At 36.4% G+C, this 15,963-nt stretch overlaps 1 protein-coding gene and 1 pseudogene across 2 annotated transcripts in view; both read left to right on the top strand.

The window, feature by feature from the left end:
• The window catches only part of SUGCT (succinyl-CoA:glutarate-CoA transferase), a 755,391-nt gene that overhangs the window by 200,011 nt on the left and 539,417 nt on the right, over positions 1-15,963 (top strand).
• On the top strand, positions 11,577-14,404 carry LOC306668427 (putative hydrolase RBBP9; annotated as a pseudogene). The gene has a single exon. The product of its transcript is annotated as a putative hydrolase RBBP9 (transcript).

Below are 15,963 nucleotides of genomic sequence, written 5' to 3' on the forward strand. Positions count from 1 at the left end.
GAGTTGAAAGACTTTGTAATGTAATTCTGAAGCACATCTCAAAGGCAGATAGACGTTCACTGTGTGGTAAGTATAAAGTTTATATTTTTTTTGTATATTTTTAACATAGGATATTTAAAAAAATTCTGTAGACCTCAACTGCCCCTCCTAGACATTCCACCTAGAATTCTGGCATCTTGGATATACTCTGAATTATTTCACTGTGAGGTAAAAAGAAATTCAGACTCTTTGGCTTTTATTTTGGAAGGTCAAAGATATGAAAGACTGCATGTGCAGGTAGGTGTGTGTGTATGATATGTGTTATATATAACATATGTATATATGTGTATATATGCATAATATATATTTATGAATGTATATGTATGTGTGTGTATGTTCTTCAAAGATAGGAATGTACTTTTCCTGTGAATTTTCCCAGTCATATTAAATGGATACTGTGCTTATTTGATCATAGTTGATTGCAACTTTATTATCTGTAAGAAATAAGAGATCTACTAGGGTCTTTCCTCAGGAGCCCAGAATTAATTTGTTTCCACTTGGTAGAGAACTGGTTCAGCCTATGATTAAGGAATAAATGCAAATTTAGGTTGAATGAAACTAGCATAGCAAGATGGTTCCTAGATATGCTTAGAGATCCTGGTCTGTTTTCAATTTTTAAATAGATTTGCAGAATATTTTCATGGGTGATTGCCAAGATAATTGTGATTCAGTTTTTTTATAATAATTACAGCTTTGCATCTAATTTGAATTGTCTGAGTTTTGAGCAGAGTGTCTATACTGGAAGACCCTGACGGTCTCAGATGTTAGGTAAGGTGCCCAGCTCACTTTTCTCTCAGTCATTGTTGAATCCATTTTGGAAGATCATAGACCTTGAGATACATGAAATGTAATATTTTGAAAAGAAATGATCCTTGATTTGTGTGTTACTTTATAAACATGAAATTCTTAGCTTCTCAGATGGATTATCCATTGATGCTCTTTCCCTTTCTATTCTCTGGTTGCCAACTTTTAAAGAATGACCAATTTAAACAAAAATGGACACAATTGAGATGGCAATTTTCTGTTTGTTGAACATATTTTTGGATGCTTTTTATGAGAATGCAGATTTTTAAAAAGAATATTTCAATTTCACTGCTGCTTTTGTTTTCAAACCTTGCCCCAGAGAAACATGTAGCCTAAGGAATTAGAAATTACATAATGTTCGCTGTTAATATTATTAATGCATTGTTATGTTTCTCAAACATAACAATGTCCCTTAAACATGTTTTTTTTTTTTTTTTTTTTGTAAGGACTGGAGAGTTTTTGATATGAAAAAGGAATGTGCAGAAAAAGCAAATAGTTCTCAAAAATGATATATTTTATTATGCAACATAGTTCCAGTGGGGCAACTATTCTTTAGATAGATGACTGACATGGTCATCCTTCAAAGCTCTTTTCAAATTCTTTAAAATCTTCCTAGGAGCATACATTTGCATGTCCTCCTCTGCTTGTGACCAGGGTTGACCTCCAACCCTCTCCAATATCATGGAGGATCCATTCACAAATATACTCATGTGAACAGAAGACTATACTGAATATTTTGAAGAAAATCAGAAGGGTTTTTATTAGAGAAGAAACTTACCCAGTCACAGAAAAGGAGGCCTTACCTTTCTAATCATATCCTTTAGCTGCTACCAGGAAGTTTTACTGCCTTGTATTCTTGGATAAGAATCTCCCCATCTTCTGTTTCTCTCTCTCCCTTCTGAGAGTCCTTATCCTTATCAAGAAAAACACCCCCCCCCCAAGTCTTATATGGAGTTATGATACTTTTTAGTACAAACACAGATCTTTGGGTAGTTATCCCAAATCTAAGAAATGAATAATTTACTTTTTATATAAGGAGGATTCCTTGCCAAGGGCACGCTGATGTGTGAATCTAAAAGAGGTCCACCAAGCTCTGAGTTCATGACGAGACCATTTTCCCCTCATCAACTCTGTGCAGCAGGACTTGGGGCAGTCCACAGATTCTCATGTGCTCCTAGTAGAACCACAGCTCTTTCCACTACAGTGTTGCCCCATGATCAGGATAAATTGCCCAAGAGACCAATCCTGAAATGAGGCTACAACCACAACTCTCTCCTCTTTAAAGACTACCAGAACTAATCATATAACTCTTGCTTTTCCATTCTATTTCTTTTATCTTTTTCTTCTTATTCTTCCTTTCCTCCTTCTTTCTCTCTGTTACCCAGGCTGATTTAGAATTTCTGGACTACAGTGATCCTCCACACTCAAGTCTCTAGAGTACCTGGGACACTAGGAAAGTGCTACCATGCCCAGCTGCCCCATTATTCTTTCATATTTATTTGCTTTAGTCACCAGAACTCCAAACCTCACAGGCCAATTGTTGTCACCAGGACAATTTCTTTGACTCAGTCATTTCTCCTGTCATCGGTATTGGTGGCTGTAAAATCCACCTATAGGACCCACTTCTTTGACCTGTCTTCTGTCTTAATGATTTTTTCTATTCTCACTTAGCTCCCACTCATGTATTTCTCAAGCTTCAAAATACATGTGGGTCATTTAGAGGTCTTTTGATACAGAGTCTGATTTGAGGCAATGTTGATGCTGCACTATGAGCACCAAAGTTCCAGATCTACACATTATTATTATTAATGATACCATTACTCTGTACTCAACTGACAAAATCACAGTGCTTAGACTAGACTTAATACTTCATCTATTCTATGCCCAAGCATTGGATATGGCCAGAAAATATACTACTATGCTGTCTGCCTCCAATCTATGCCCATCTCTCTCATGTGCCCCCCAGTATCACCCAGCAAACCCACCACATTCATCTACATAATTTATTTTCTCTCTCTGTGAGATGACTACTTCATATCTTCTCTCCTCTGATCTTTTCCATCTGTCTGTCCATCTTTAGCTAGACTTTGCCTTTTATTTCACTAAAAAGTGATGCAGTCAGAATGGAACTACTTCATTTTCTCTTTACTATACCTCCCAAACCCCTGCATTTGTACCCATATATAGTTCACTGCACTGGCTCTTGTCATGATGATTGGATTGTCCCTTTACATATTTTGTGTATCTAAAGACATTGTTCCTACACTTTAGCTCCTCTGTCACCTGTGTTACCCATCAGTGGATAAGTACATGAACTTATCTCTCACCTTCAAAAAGCTACCAAACTTGTGGGTCCCCAAGGTATGTCTTTTTCCATCTATAATCCCATTTCTTTATGTTTTTATATTATGAAACTTCCTCCAAAGACTTTTGGGTGGTGTTTGTTAGAGGGAAGGCTACACCATCTTTTTAAAAATGCCATTTGTACCTAACAGGCAAGGGGGGTTTAACAGCATGCTGAACCTAGGAGTTTGGGTGGAGTATAATAGCTAGGGGCAGTTTACTTTCTGAGTAGTTTATTAATGAAAATACCCCTTTTATGCTGTTTTTTGAACCTTTCAAATGAAGAGCCTTCAAAGGGAATTTTTCCTTTTAAATGGCCTGATAAATCACATGTTGATTTCTTCTAAACTTTTTTTCTGAAGTAGCTTCTAACTCAAAGATTGAAGAAAACAATTACTTAGATGATTAAATAACATCTTTTTTGCTTTAGTTTGGGTTTATTCAATCAAGGAGTAGAGCAGGAAGTTGTGCTTTGTTATTTCTGGTAGGGACATTATGCTGTATATTTAATTTGGCACAAGCAGAGAGTTAGGCAGTAAATTCCAAGTTTGAGGAGATGCAGTACTTGGTTATCATTCCTTAGAAAATGTCAAAGTGCTGTTAAATCATGGCAGATTAGGCAACATTGAGAAATGTTTTGTAACCCATATTAAGGATGTTTTTTTGAAAGTTATATGTAAATTATAAACATTTGTCTTTTCTTATATGATTTTCTTTTTAACCACAGTCACACTAAGTCAACTGAAGTGTGAAGATATGGTTTAAACAGGCATATGATTGTATTGCATATTTAACTCAATTGATACACTGTATTAATGGTAATGAAAAATCATTCTGGCTACCACTGAACACATATGTGACTGATATATATATATATATATATGGCTATAGATATATATATTAATATTATCTTTTCATTTTATATTGATGAAAAGGAGACCTAGAGCTGTTTAGCAACTTTCTTAGGTCATAGCCTAAATTGGAGCTATGGTTTTAATATTTCAAGATTTATTTCCTTTCCCACTATATCCAAACTAGTAGTTCTTGCAGTGCTTAATACCACGTGGATAGCTGTCTTTTCATTTCTTTAGCAGATAAATTCTGTTGTTTCCATTATCCTTTTGACAAATGATCTACTTATTATGATTCTGGAGAGACCAAACCTAATAAATGGCCTTGCTAGAATTCTGAGCTATGGGACAAGTGTAGGGTTCCCTCTATCATAGTTTTAATTCAGTTTCCCTCTTTCATGGTTCTTGACAAATCAAGTAAGCAATAATTTCTTGAGACCCTGTGAGTAGAGACTTTCTTAGATGTCTCCTAAAGAGAAAGAGCTGGGCCCCCAATTTAAGGAACTCAGAGACAGTATAGCAGGCACAACCAGGAGAGCTTGGAGTCAGAGAGACCTGGGGTAATTAGGCGAGATAATATTTTGTGTAATACCTGACTCTAGTAAGCATTTAGTAAAAGGTGGCTCCCATTTCTATTGCTGAAGTTGAACTAATAATTATAACTTTGTAAATAATAGTTTCTATGAACGTATGAAATAATCTCTATGAAAACTACCCATGGCAGCTTGGGGCAGAGTAAAGAAAGATACATAGCTAAATTTCTTCCTTAACCTTAATGGAAATTTTGATTTGACTTTTTTTAAGAGGAAAAGGAGGGAAAATGCTGTGGTAGTTTTCTGATTTAAAAAATTCTTCTCAAAAAAATTCTTCTCAGATCTTTTTCAGAAACTGTTGTATTGAGCCATTGCCCCAATGTAGCATTATTGAAAGAAATACATTTTGAGGAGGATCATGTGGGATGTGACTCAAATGTTAAAGGAATTAGGGATTCTACTTTACTGAATTGTCTAATTAGTTGAGATTTAGCATAATTAATAGTTAACAAAATGAACCATGACAAATATGATTTTCAGAAGTAACCTTTGAGGAGCCTGCAAGATGGTACTTATAAAAGAAACAAACCCATATTTTTGAGAGCAAAAAATCATGGAAAGTTTCTCCTCTGTTTTAAAAAATGAGAGACCTTTACGCCATGTACAAACAGAGAAACAACATGTATCCCATTTGTTTACAATAAAAAAAAAAGAAAAAAAATGAGAGAAATGCAGTATATTTTAACACCTATTCGTATAACTTCAAGATCACAGTGAACTTTGATAATGTTTATCCATTTTAAAAAATACCTGGAGATTTAATGGGAACAAATGAGCAGGTGATAGCAAATACATTAGATTATACTTCACAGGTTTCTGCAAACTTTTGAATTAATTATCACTGGCAAAGAAATTGGTTTCCTAGTAAATTAAAGTATAAATTGTCTGAATTTCCCACAATCCTTTCATTCTAAAGGTTTTGTCCAGGTATCTTTTACATATTTTCTTCTAAGCTTGTGTATGCTTGATTCTTATAAATCTGAGATTCTTATTAAAACAAAACAGTGTTTTTTATGACTCTGGTTACTTAAAAACCATTTGGTAAGGACTTAGCCACAATCCTAAGAAAACAGGTCAGTGGGCAGTCCAAGAGGCAGATAAAATTAGGGCAGATGTGCCAGCTACTGTCATGGTATCTGCCATTCCTGGGCTTCTCCTAAGGAAAGGTTTGGTCATCTTGATTTAAAACAAAGTTCTGAACTTAAAATGAATTAGATAATATGATATCCAAGGGGACCAAATTACACAAAAGTAAATGTACTTAAGACTGTTCAAAAACTATTTGGATTTTTAAAAATCAGAATTGCCTCCATTTGACAAATATAGTCCTCTAAACGCATTTCCCTGAGAGGTAAAATGGAAGGAGGCACAAGGAAAGGCAATATAGGCAACTTGGAGTTCCTGTAGAGTTTTATCAGCTTCTCTCTATTCTCAGTACATATTTAGAATTGGTGGTATTGTATGTCTTTGTGTCTGTCAAATTTGGCTAAAATTATTTCAAAGAATTAAATGCCATTTGAATATTCAGTTAATGAGAAAGTTAAATAATCATTACTCTTGGTAGTATATTAGTAACAATCATAATCATCAGAGGTAACATTCATGAATTATTAATGTGCCAGTTATTAAGTACTTTACATATATTAATTCAGTCCTTGCAACAACCCTTGGAATAGGTTTTGCTCTTATTCCCACTTTCAGATGAGGAAACTGAGGCATAGAGAGTTTAGGTAATGGCTGTAAGATAGCAAGTGGCATAAATATGATTCTAACCAAGGTGAGAGTACTTGAGCCTACCACATTGCAGAGGCAGACAATAGTCCAACACGTTTAGTTTCACTTTCTATCTTCAGCTCATGTTTGAGGAAGAATTATGTGACATTCTCCTCTACATAATTTCCCCTTTAGGACTGCCAAGAGCAATTGAAGAGGTATAAACAATTCTGTTGTTTACTCATCATAGGGATCCTTAATTATGACTTAAAAGCAAATTTCCTTCAGGAAATCAGGTTGTGCATCTTTTGAATAAATCTTTTGATTGCATATGCTAAAATTGTATTAGAATCATAATTAAGTCAAGTTATAGGAAAAAACGTCTCTATCTAGCTTCATCTACTTAATGAGAACAATACTATCCTTGAGCAACATAGAAGTTTAGGGTGATTTTAGCATCCATGAGCCTTAAAGTTTCTAGCTTTCAAATGGCATTTCTGTGAGGTTGGTAGGCTAGGACAGGAGTTGGGGTGAGAAAGAGTAATTGGGGGCATGAGGAAGAAATTTAGGGGCAAGTGTGGAGACAGCCTGGGGAGAAGCTAGGTAGGCATATCTACAAGTACTCCAACCCCATTTCACTCAGAATAGTTCTGCTTTTTGTGGTGGTGTTTGAGATTCCACTGTTTATAAATGTTTATTTGTCCTGGATCAATGAACTTGTACTAGGACTCTACTGGTCTAAAAAGTGGGTTTCGTATGTTCGTGTGTATGTTTTGGGGAAGGGACTCATTTATCTCCTTGTTGAAAATCAGTGTTATGACTTCTATAACTGTGAACGTAGAATCAAATAGAGGGTTCTGTTCTGGTGGAAAAGTAGACTTTGGTGGGGGGAGTTTGTGGCTTGGCAGAGCTCTTCTGTGTAGGTGCAGACACATTATCCCACAGCTAAGAGACTAGTCTGATGGCTGTGTGTGGAGATCAAGGCTCTTGGGGTCCAATCTATCACACAGACTGGATTTGCACACAGTTGGATTGGATGTAGTTGCACATCTTGTTCTGTTCTTAGGGGTGTTCAGGGCAAATCTTGTTGAATTTCTGAGTAGCTGTGCTTAAGCACTAATACAAAACCTGCTGGATCCCTGCTCAGGTGCAGATTACCTTTGGGAAAGGGATTGGAGTTCTGATACGGTACAAAGTACTGCTATACTATGATTCAGTATTAGGCAGATCAAATAATTACACAAAAGAAAACCTGTGAGATGTTAAGTGATGAAGTGAATCCACACTGGAGACTTGAACAAATCATGTACGTTGATAAATATGGCTATGAAATATCCCCTTTGTTCCTTCTTAGATTTGCCTCTGGCATTTAGGAAAAGGGATTCTGCTGCATGGACTCTGCTAACGGGATAGTAAGTGTGCCCACTAAGTGTGAGTAGTGAGATAGAAACAATAAAATCATGTTGGTAATTATTTTGACCTACTTTTAACCTGGAAATTATTCTCAAATGTCCCTTCTCTCTTCTCTCTGGAAGGTAAGAGCAGGTGTGGAATGCTCTAGGTCCTGGCCCCTGAGTGGTCCTTGGAGGGCAGCATTGGCATCACCTGGAAGTTGATTAGAAGTGATGGATTTTATTTTATTCTACTGAACTGCATCTGCATTTTAACAAGATCCTCAGGAGATTCATTTGCATGTTAGACTGTGAGAAATTCAGTTCTAATGTACATTTGAAACCCTTTTTGTCATTCTAATGTGAGTCCACTAGATGTCACTCTTGTAACCTGGTAATGGGATGGCATTTTTCAATCAGGACTTGCAAGAATCCCTGAAAGTGATCATATTAATTTCCATCCTTCCCTTAAAGCTACTGATATACACATTGATTATTTAAGGTACAATTACCTTACTCTGTAGTTGAAAGTACTGGAGAGAGATTCCTGGAAATGATTTTCATTTGTTGAATTAGCACTCCTGCCCACTATCTTTCCCTTTCTTGAAGACCTCTTATATGGGTTAGTTTGTCATTATGTAACCTTAACACGGAACATGCTGCTGATGCTCTGACTGGCTCACTGAGAGAGCATTGCCCTGAGCTTCTGAGCGCAGAAAAAAATAAACATACAGGTTTGATCTCTGTGAAAATTATTGAGAGCGGAAAGGAAGCAGGGCTGTATCCTGAAATTAGCATCAACCTCTACCATCTGATTGTTTGGAGGAACTGCTGACCTTTCTGAGTTCTTGAGGTGTCTCCAGGGTGGTTTTATAAAGAAGTTCAAGCTTAGAAAGAAATGTCTCAAATACAATCTTTTAGGGAGTTAGCTTCAGCCATGAAGATGAATATAAGACATTTACAAGGTAAATAACATCCCAAGGGAGAAACATTCTTTCAGAGATGTACAAGACTCCTAGGAAAGGTCGGGTTAACAACTGGTTAGGTCTGCCTGTTAGGAAAGAGGGACAAAAAAGGTTAAAGACTGCTTTAGAAGATCCAATTTTTAGCTGGTTGCCCAGCTTGAGAAAAATGTTAGTTCTTGAAATAAATCAAAACTCTTGCAAAACTCTCCTCCCTCTGAGTTTGATGTGGTTTTTCATCTGTTTCAGTTAACAAGAGTAGCAAACAAGTCGTAAAGTAGCAGGTGTGTGAGTGCTTGAGAGTGCTTTGCAAGTGTATGTATTTCCTCTTTTAGATGTTGGGGTCATTTGATTTATAACATGTATCACTAAATGAATGGACAATGTTTAGCTTGATTGATTTTAGCAAAGAAAAATATTCTTATTGATGTGAAAACAATAAGGTTTTAGCTTGAATATTTTATTTTTTCAAAATATGTAAGGTGACCATTGCATTTACTTTAAAGCTAGAGTCCTTTGAATTCATTTATATGATATGATTCTTTCTTTTTTTTTTTTTTAAATTTGGTACTGGGGATTGAACCAGGGGCACTTAACCATTGAGCCACATCTCTAGTCCTTTTATATTTTATTTTGAGACAGGGTATTGCAAAATTGCTTAGGGCCTTACTACGTTGCTGAGACTGACTTTGAACTTGAGATCCGCCTGCCTCAGTCTCCTGAGCTGCTGGGATTATAGGCATGAACCACCTTGCCCTGCTATGATGTGATTCTTTATGACCAGAAGTAGGATTAATTTTAAAGCATATAACTGAAAAATTAATCTTATATTTTAAAACAATATATAAATTATGGAAAACAAGCCTGAAATGCTCATTTCTATTCCAAGCCACAACCTAAAATTCTAGTTCTACAGCAATAAGATTTTACATGACTATCATCTTAAATGTTGACTTTTCTTCCTTCTTTTAATTATTACTGCTGAGACCCTGAAGTTGCCAGAGATAGTAGCATATTTACTTTGATTGTTTGGTTTCCAAACGAGGGCTGTGGAGTCAGGCAGTCCTTGGACACATTGCTTCATTTCACTAAGTTTCTATGTTTATGAAAAGGGATAATACTACCTTGCCTCTAGCGTTGTGGTGATGATTCAACAAGACAGTGCATAGAAAGCATATGGCATGGAGTCTGGTACTTATTGTATGTTTATTATGTGGCAACAATTATTGTCATTCCTACAACTATCCTAGAAACCCCAGAACTGTTGTTGTTAACCCCATCTCTTAGTTGTTATACCCAATCACCAACAGAGACAATTATTCCCTATAGTTTTTCTTTACCAATACTTCATGGAGAAATCTTGCCTTTCTTCTGTCTGGCAAACAGGTGGGTCAGTAAGATTGCAGAGTGGTAGGGAGCATCCTAGAACAGCAACAGGGAGAGAAGTTTTCCTTACACTCCACATTGAATTCTCAATGAAAATTTCCCTCAGTTTTATACATGGTGACCCAGCTCAATAGATTTGTAGCATCATTAGTATTGTCAGTAGAGCCATATCACAGGCTGGTAGTCCCAATTACCATCTTAAGCATTTTTTCTAAAAAGAAAACCACTCTGAGATGCAAATTGGCAAATCTCAATTGAATTTTTGCAACTTAAGTTCCAGATTGCCTGTTTTTTATTATCTTTACTGCTTTGGGATGACTTTTTTTTTTTTTTTTTTTTTTTTTTTTTTTTTTAAGTCTAGGGAGAACCTCTAGACTTTCGATAGGTATAACTCACACGTTGGGGTCATTGGAACATGACCTGGTTAGCAGCTTTCAAGCCTCAGAAAGCTACTGTGAGGAAGTCTGAAAAGATCTTTCATCCTGCAAACATCCTAGAAAGAGCCTTTGCACTTCTACCATAAGCAACTCTATGGTATCATTGGATAATATCCTGCTGATGAAGAATGATGGAGACTCAGATGTAACACCAACTATGTTACTGTGCTGTCTCAAATAGGAGAGAGTATAAAATATTAAAGAATTAAAAGCACTTCATTTTAAAAATGAAGCTATTTTTTCTTGCATTGGAGTTTTTGTTTTTTTACACAGTTAATATGTATTTTTGGTAATTGCTTAAAATGTACCTCATAGAACCTTAAAAGGGGTGCGGATTGCTCTTTTTTCCTTCCCATGTCATTCTTGCTTCTGTTGTAGGAATTAAATCAGTTAAGTTCAGTCCTAGTTCAAAGAAGCTGGGGAGGGAGGTAGGGAATAAAACTTATAATGGTGTTACTGTGTTGATTGCAAAAGAATCTGAGGTTTGTTCAGCAAATATAATGGTGCATTGAGGTGTTGTGTTAATGTGAGGGGCCAGAAAATGAGCTCTGTGTGTAGCAGATCTGTTAAGTGGTAGTTTAGGGTTTAGCCTAAAAATTGGGAGCAAGTTGATAAGTACAGAGGAAGCATGATACCCAATTTGACACAGACTATGCTAGCGTTACGGAAGTGGTTGACAGTGGAGGGAGGAGTGAAGAAGGGGATTCAGTGGTGTGTTGGATGAAGTTGGCATATTGGGAATGGCAAACTAATTGCCCATCTACAGAAAAAATTGGTGGTTTTGTAAACAAGCAATGCCCCAGACGTTTATATTCATTTTGGGTATATAAACTCTAGAAGCATAAAAAAAAGAATATTATGGAGAGATCTTCATTCCATTTTCTTTTCACAGGCTTGATAGAATGAGAAAACTGGTAGAAACTAATGGGAGTTGGTATCTGGAAAAACATCAAAGATGGATGAAAGAATGGGATATAATATTTCATACTACAGAGGTGATGTAAGCAGAATAAGTATAATAAAAAACAGCAAACAAAAATTGACAAACTAGGCTTGCTCCTGGCAGTCACCTGGCCTCTCTGCACTCATGGCTTCTCCTAGCAAGGCAGTGATTGTTCCTGGGAATGGAGATGGGGATGTGGCCACCCATGGCTGGTATGGCTGGGTGAAAAGGGGGCTGGAGCAGTTACAGCTCGAGAGAGTATATGGCTACCTTTCATGGAGACAGAGCTACACTGTGATGAGAGAACCATCCTCATAGGCCACAGTTCCGGGGCTATCGCAGCCATGAGATATGCAGAAACACATCCCGTATATGCTATTGTATTAGTGTCTGCATACACATCAGATTTGGGGGATGAAAATGAGCGTGCAAGTGGATACTTCAATCGTCCCTGGCAGTGGGAGAAGATCAAGGTCAACTGCGCTCATATTGTGCATTTTGGCTCCACTGGTGATCCCTTCCTTCCCTGGAAGGAACAACAAGAAGTGGCAGATAGATTGGAAACCAAATTGTACAAATTCACTGATCGCGGCCACTTTCAGAACACAGAGTTTCATGAACTGATCACTGTGGTAAAGTCTATGCTGGAAGTACCAGCATAATCAGGATGACTCTTGCTGTTTTGCATCCCAATGTAGGAGCAGAGTGATAACTTCCATTATCAGACAATAACTAGACATACCCATCCAGTTTAGTTCCAAAGTGCCTGAAAAACAACGCAAGTTTCAACATCACACTAAGTTACAGACATTTCCATTTTCCAGGGTATCTAAATCTTTCCAAATTGCTCAGAACTGCAGTTTTTTTTTCCTGTTTTGTAGGGGACTTACAGATAGTTTAACCATCCTTATCGATCCAAAGAGCATAAGTCAGAAATGGAAACCAGCTGTCCTGATTCTCAGCCCAGAGTAAAACTAACTAGATTTTCATGTATCTTACAGAATAGTATTCTTTTCCTCTTTGAAATAAAACATGACTAAAGGTCCAGAGTCTTGGTTTAGAGCTCAACATACTAGCTGCTATTTTAGTGTGGCTCCAGATATTAAACCAGACTTGGGCCTTTACCACTGCCATTACCCACTACCCCTGGGTCCTTCAGGCAGGTTGAGAGAGACCAACACATAATGATACTAGGTCAAAGATCTGCCTGATTCTTGAAAGGAGCAGAAGCACAGGCTCTCTGTATATCAGCAAAGGTGACCAATTTTTCTAAGACAAGACTGGTATGATCAGGTTTATGTGGAGAGCTCCTGTCCTATCTGAGTTACTGCCGTATGGAAACTTGCAAGGTGTTGCCAATTTTCTTAATTTTTTTTTTTTTTTTTAGTACTGGGAACTGAACCCAGGGGTGCTCTGTCACTGAGCAACACCCTCAGTCTTTTTTTATTTTTGAGACGGGGTCAGCCAAGTTGCCCAGGCTAGCTTCAAACTTGTGATCCCCCTGCCTCAGCTCCTGAATTGCTGGGATTATTGGCACATACCATTGTGCTCAGCCATTTTGTGATATTTTGAGGAAAAAAAATTCTTAGTTTTTTAAAATTTAAGGAATATATATGTACATATATGTAATACCTATGCATATAAACTATGCACAGTTCTTTTCCATATGGATTATGTTAGTTGGCAACAACACTGTAAATCAAAAAAAATTAATAGCTAGGTGATGCAGATGCTTCTCTACAAAGCACAAGAAGAGCCTAAGTAAAAAACAAAACTAACATAATCTCAAAAGATGAAGAACATGGGAACAACATGGATTTTGTTACAAAGTCTTTGGTTATGTAGAGTTCAACCTTTTGACTTCCTAAAGATCTCTTTCAAGCATCATTCCAAAATTTTTCTTGATCCTACTCCCTCAAAACAAACAATAACACAATAACAACAACAACAAAAAACACCCCACAATCACAAAGAAACCCTTTTTCATTTATCAACATCTTCTGTCTTTTATAATGCCTAATTATTGCCTGACACAATTGCTAGTGAATTCACATTTGATGTTGGAGAGTCTGAATTTGATGCAGCAGTATGATTTCCCACATTGTTGATCCCTGAAGGGATTCAAAAGCCATCATTTTAAGCTGAAAAGTTTTTTAGTTTCTACATGTACTTAGACATAGAAAAAAAATCAGAAAAATTACTCTAAACTTTTAACTACAGTTATCTTTGGGAGAAGGGAATTTTGGTAGGTAGTGTAGTGGATAGCTTCATTTTACTTTATTCACCTGGTGATTATTTGTAACACTGAACATGTATTGCTTTAATAATTAAAATAAATAAGATTTAAAACAACTTATTTGATAAGTTAGTAAAAAGATTAGATACAGTGTTCTTAAAGAGGCTTTTTAGCACAATTTGATCAAACCTATAATCAAAGATTGATTCTATTTGAATTATTTAGAAGTAATATTTTATTACTGTCTTGTTTTCTAAAGTCCTTTCTTTAAACACTTATTTTTATAACATTAGTTTACGATGTTTTCCTCTTCCTCCCAAATATATACAACTGAGGAATATTCTTTATTCCTGTAAGAGCAATTAAGTTAGACCTATATGATTATTGAGCTGTGCTGCCCAGTATGAGCAGTGACAACAGTAGTTAAAATATGAAAAATTCAGTTCTTCAGTCACACAAGCCATATTTCAAGTGTTCACCAGCCATGAGTGCCTAGTGATTATTGTTATTGGACAGCAACTATAGAATATTCTATCATAGAAAACTAATGGTCAGCACTGGTCTAGGGCTTTCTTCACCTGCCTCTTATAATTCAAAGTAAAAGTGATTCCATTGAAATTACTTTTGTGTGGGTGGGGCTACAAAGTAAACCTGGGACCTCAGACATGCTAGTTACATCCTAAGTCCTGAAATTATTTCTGTTTGACTATTTCCTTAGTCAAACAGATCCTTAGTGATCCTTAGTCGATCACCATCAAAATCACGAGTCTTTAAATTTTGTTCATTGCCAAACTAAATCAAGTTTTATGTGAGAATCTTCATAGTTTTTTCATTAAAACCATAAAATCATGGGAAAAAAAACTGACAAACTAATACTGAGCAAATAGATTCTCAGTATCTAATAATATATTTAGCAGCACTATGGACTAGTGGCTCTTAAATGATTTGTAAACTGTTTTTTTTTAAACTGTAATTGATTTGAGAAACTGATGCCAGCTATGTAATATTTTTGCAAAGAAGTACACATATCCATGTACATTTGCCTGTGACTTCAAGAACTTTTTAGATTTCCCAGAACCCGTGCCTGGATCCTGTTAAGATATCTCACCAAAAACCATGGGACTAGTGTGTGAATAGAGAAATTATATTGAGAACATTGGAAAATTAGAAGAAAAAGTAGTATGAGATAAATAATACCCTGAGTCTAAAGCATCTCTCACATATGTCTGGTTCATAGGCCAAGTTTTAGAATTAAGGAAGAAGTGGAATTATACTGGACTTGGGCCTCAGATAGAAAGAGATTGGTACAAGAAATATGCTGTGCCTATTGTAACGCTCCCCTCAGTTATAGTCAACCTTCTGAAGGAAAATCTAAGTCCCAGCTCCAAAAAACCAAACAACAACAACAACAAAAAAGCCATCACATCATTATTCAATTTTAGAGAGTGAAACTATGATCAAATCAATATTTAAAAAAGTCTATAACTTGTAGGAAATCAGGAAATGCTTTAAATACATTAATGGAAGGGCAAGAAAATATGTCACATATCAAAGATTAGGAGCTCACAGAAAAACTTTTGCGTCCATTTTACAAAGTAAAAGAAGCAAAAGTAGGGGGGAAAGTAGGTAAAAGATTGTTCAAGTGAGAACAGGGAAGACCTCCAAGTGTGACAGGTCAGGTGTAAATAAGAAGATAGTCCAGCTATAAAGGAATTCAAGAAACAGCACAAAAAGGATGGCAATCCAGAAATAAAAGCTTTTTTATCCATGAAAGGCAGGAGGTCAACTGGAGAATCAATGAGACTGCTTGATGATCAGGGTGCTCAAGGGGAAGAAAGGAAATCTGGAGACTCAATGAATTTTTTGCTTTGGTCTTTCTTGAAACACAGAAATCTCCACTGTCATCATGTCTTTTGAAGCAGAGAGGTGAGATATGTAGTATTAGATCAAATAGTGGTAAGGGAACAGGATGTTCTGCCTCATTGGTGTAGTGGACATAAGTAAATTACTGAAACTTTATGACACACATGGGGTCTGAAGAAACTCAAGGGAATAAATGGACCTAAATGTGTAATAAGTTATTAAACTTATTCTTCACTGTTTGTGAATTGCATTCTTGCTTCCATTCTACTGCAACCTTCTGAGGAGGCCCTGCCGTCTGTTGACTGGTTAATCTCATTCACATGGGTGGACCCCAAAAGTTGCAGGATGATCAACCACTTCATTTAGTGAAGGAGAAAAGCATCCTGTTTTCTATGATAGGCT

This window comes from Sciurus vulgaris, assembly GCF_902686455.1.
Source record: "Sciurus vulgaris genome assembly, chromosome: 8".
Classification (NCBI taxonomy): Eukaryota; Metazoa; Chordata; class Mammalia; order Rodentia; family Sciuridae; genus Sciurus; species Sciurus vulgaris.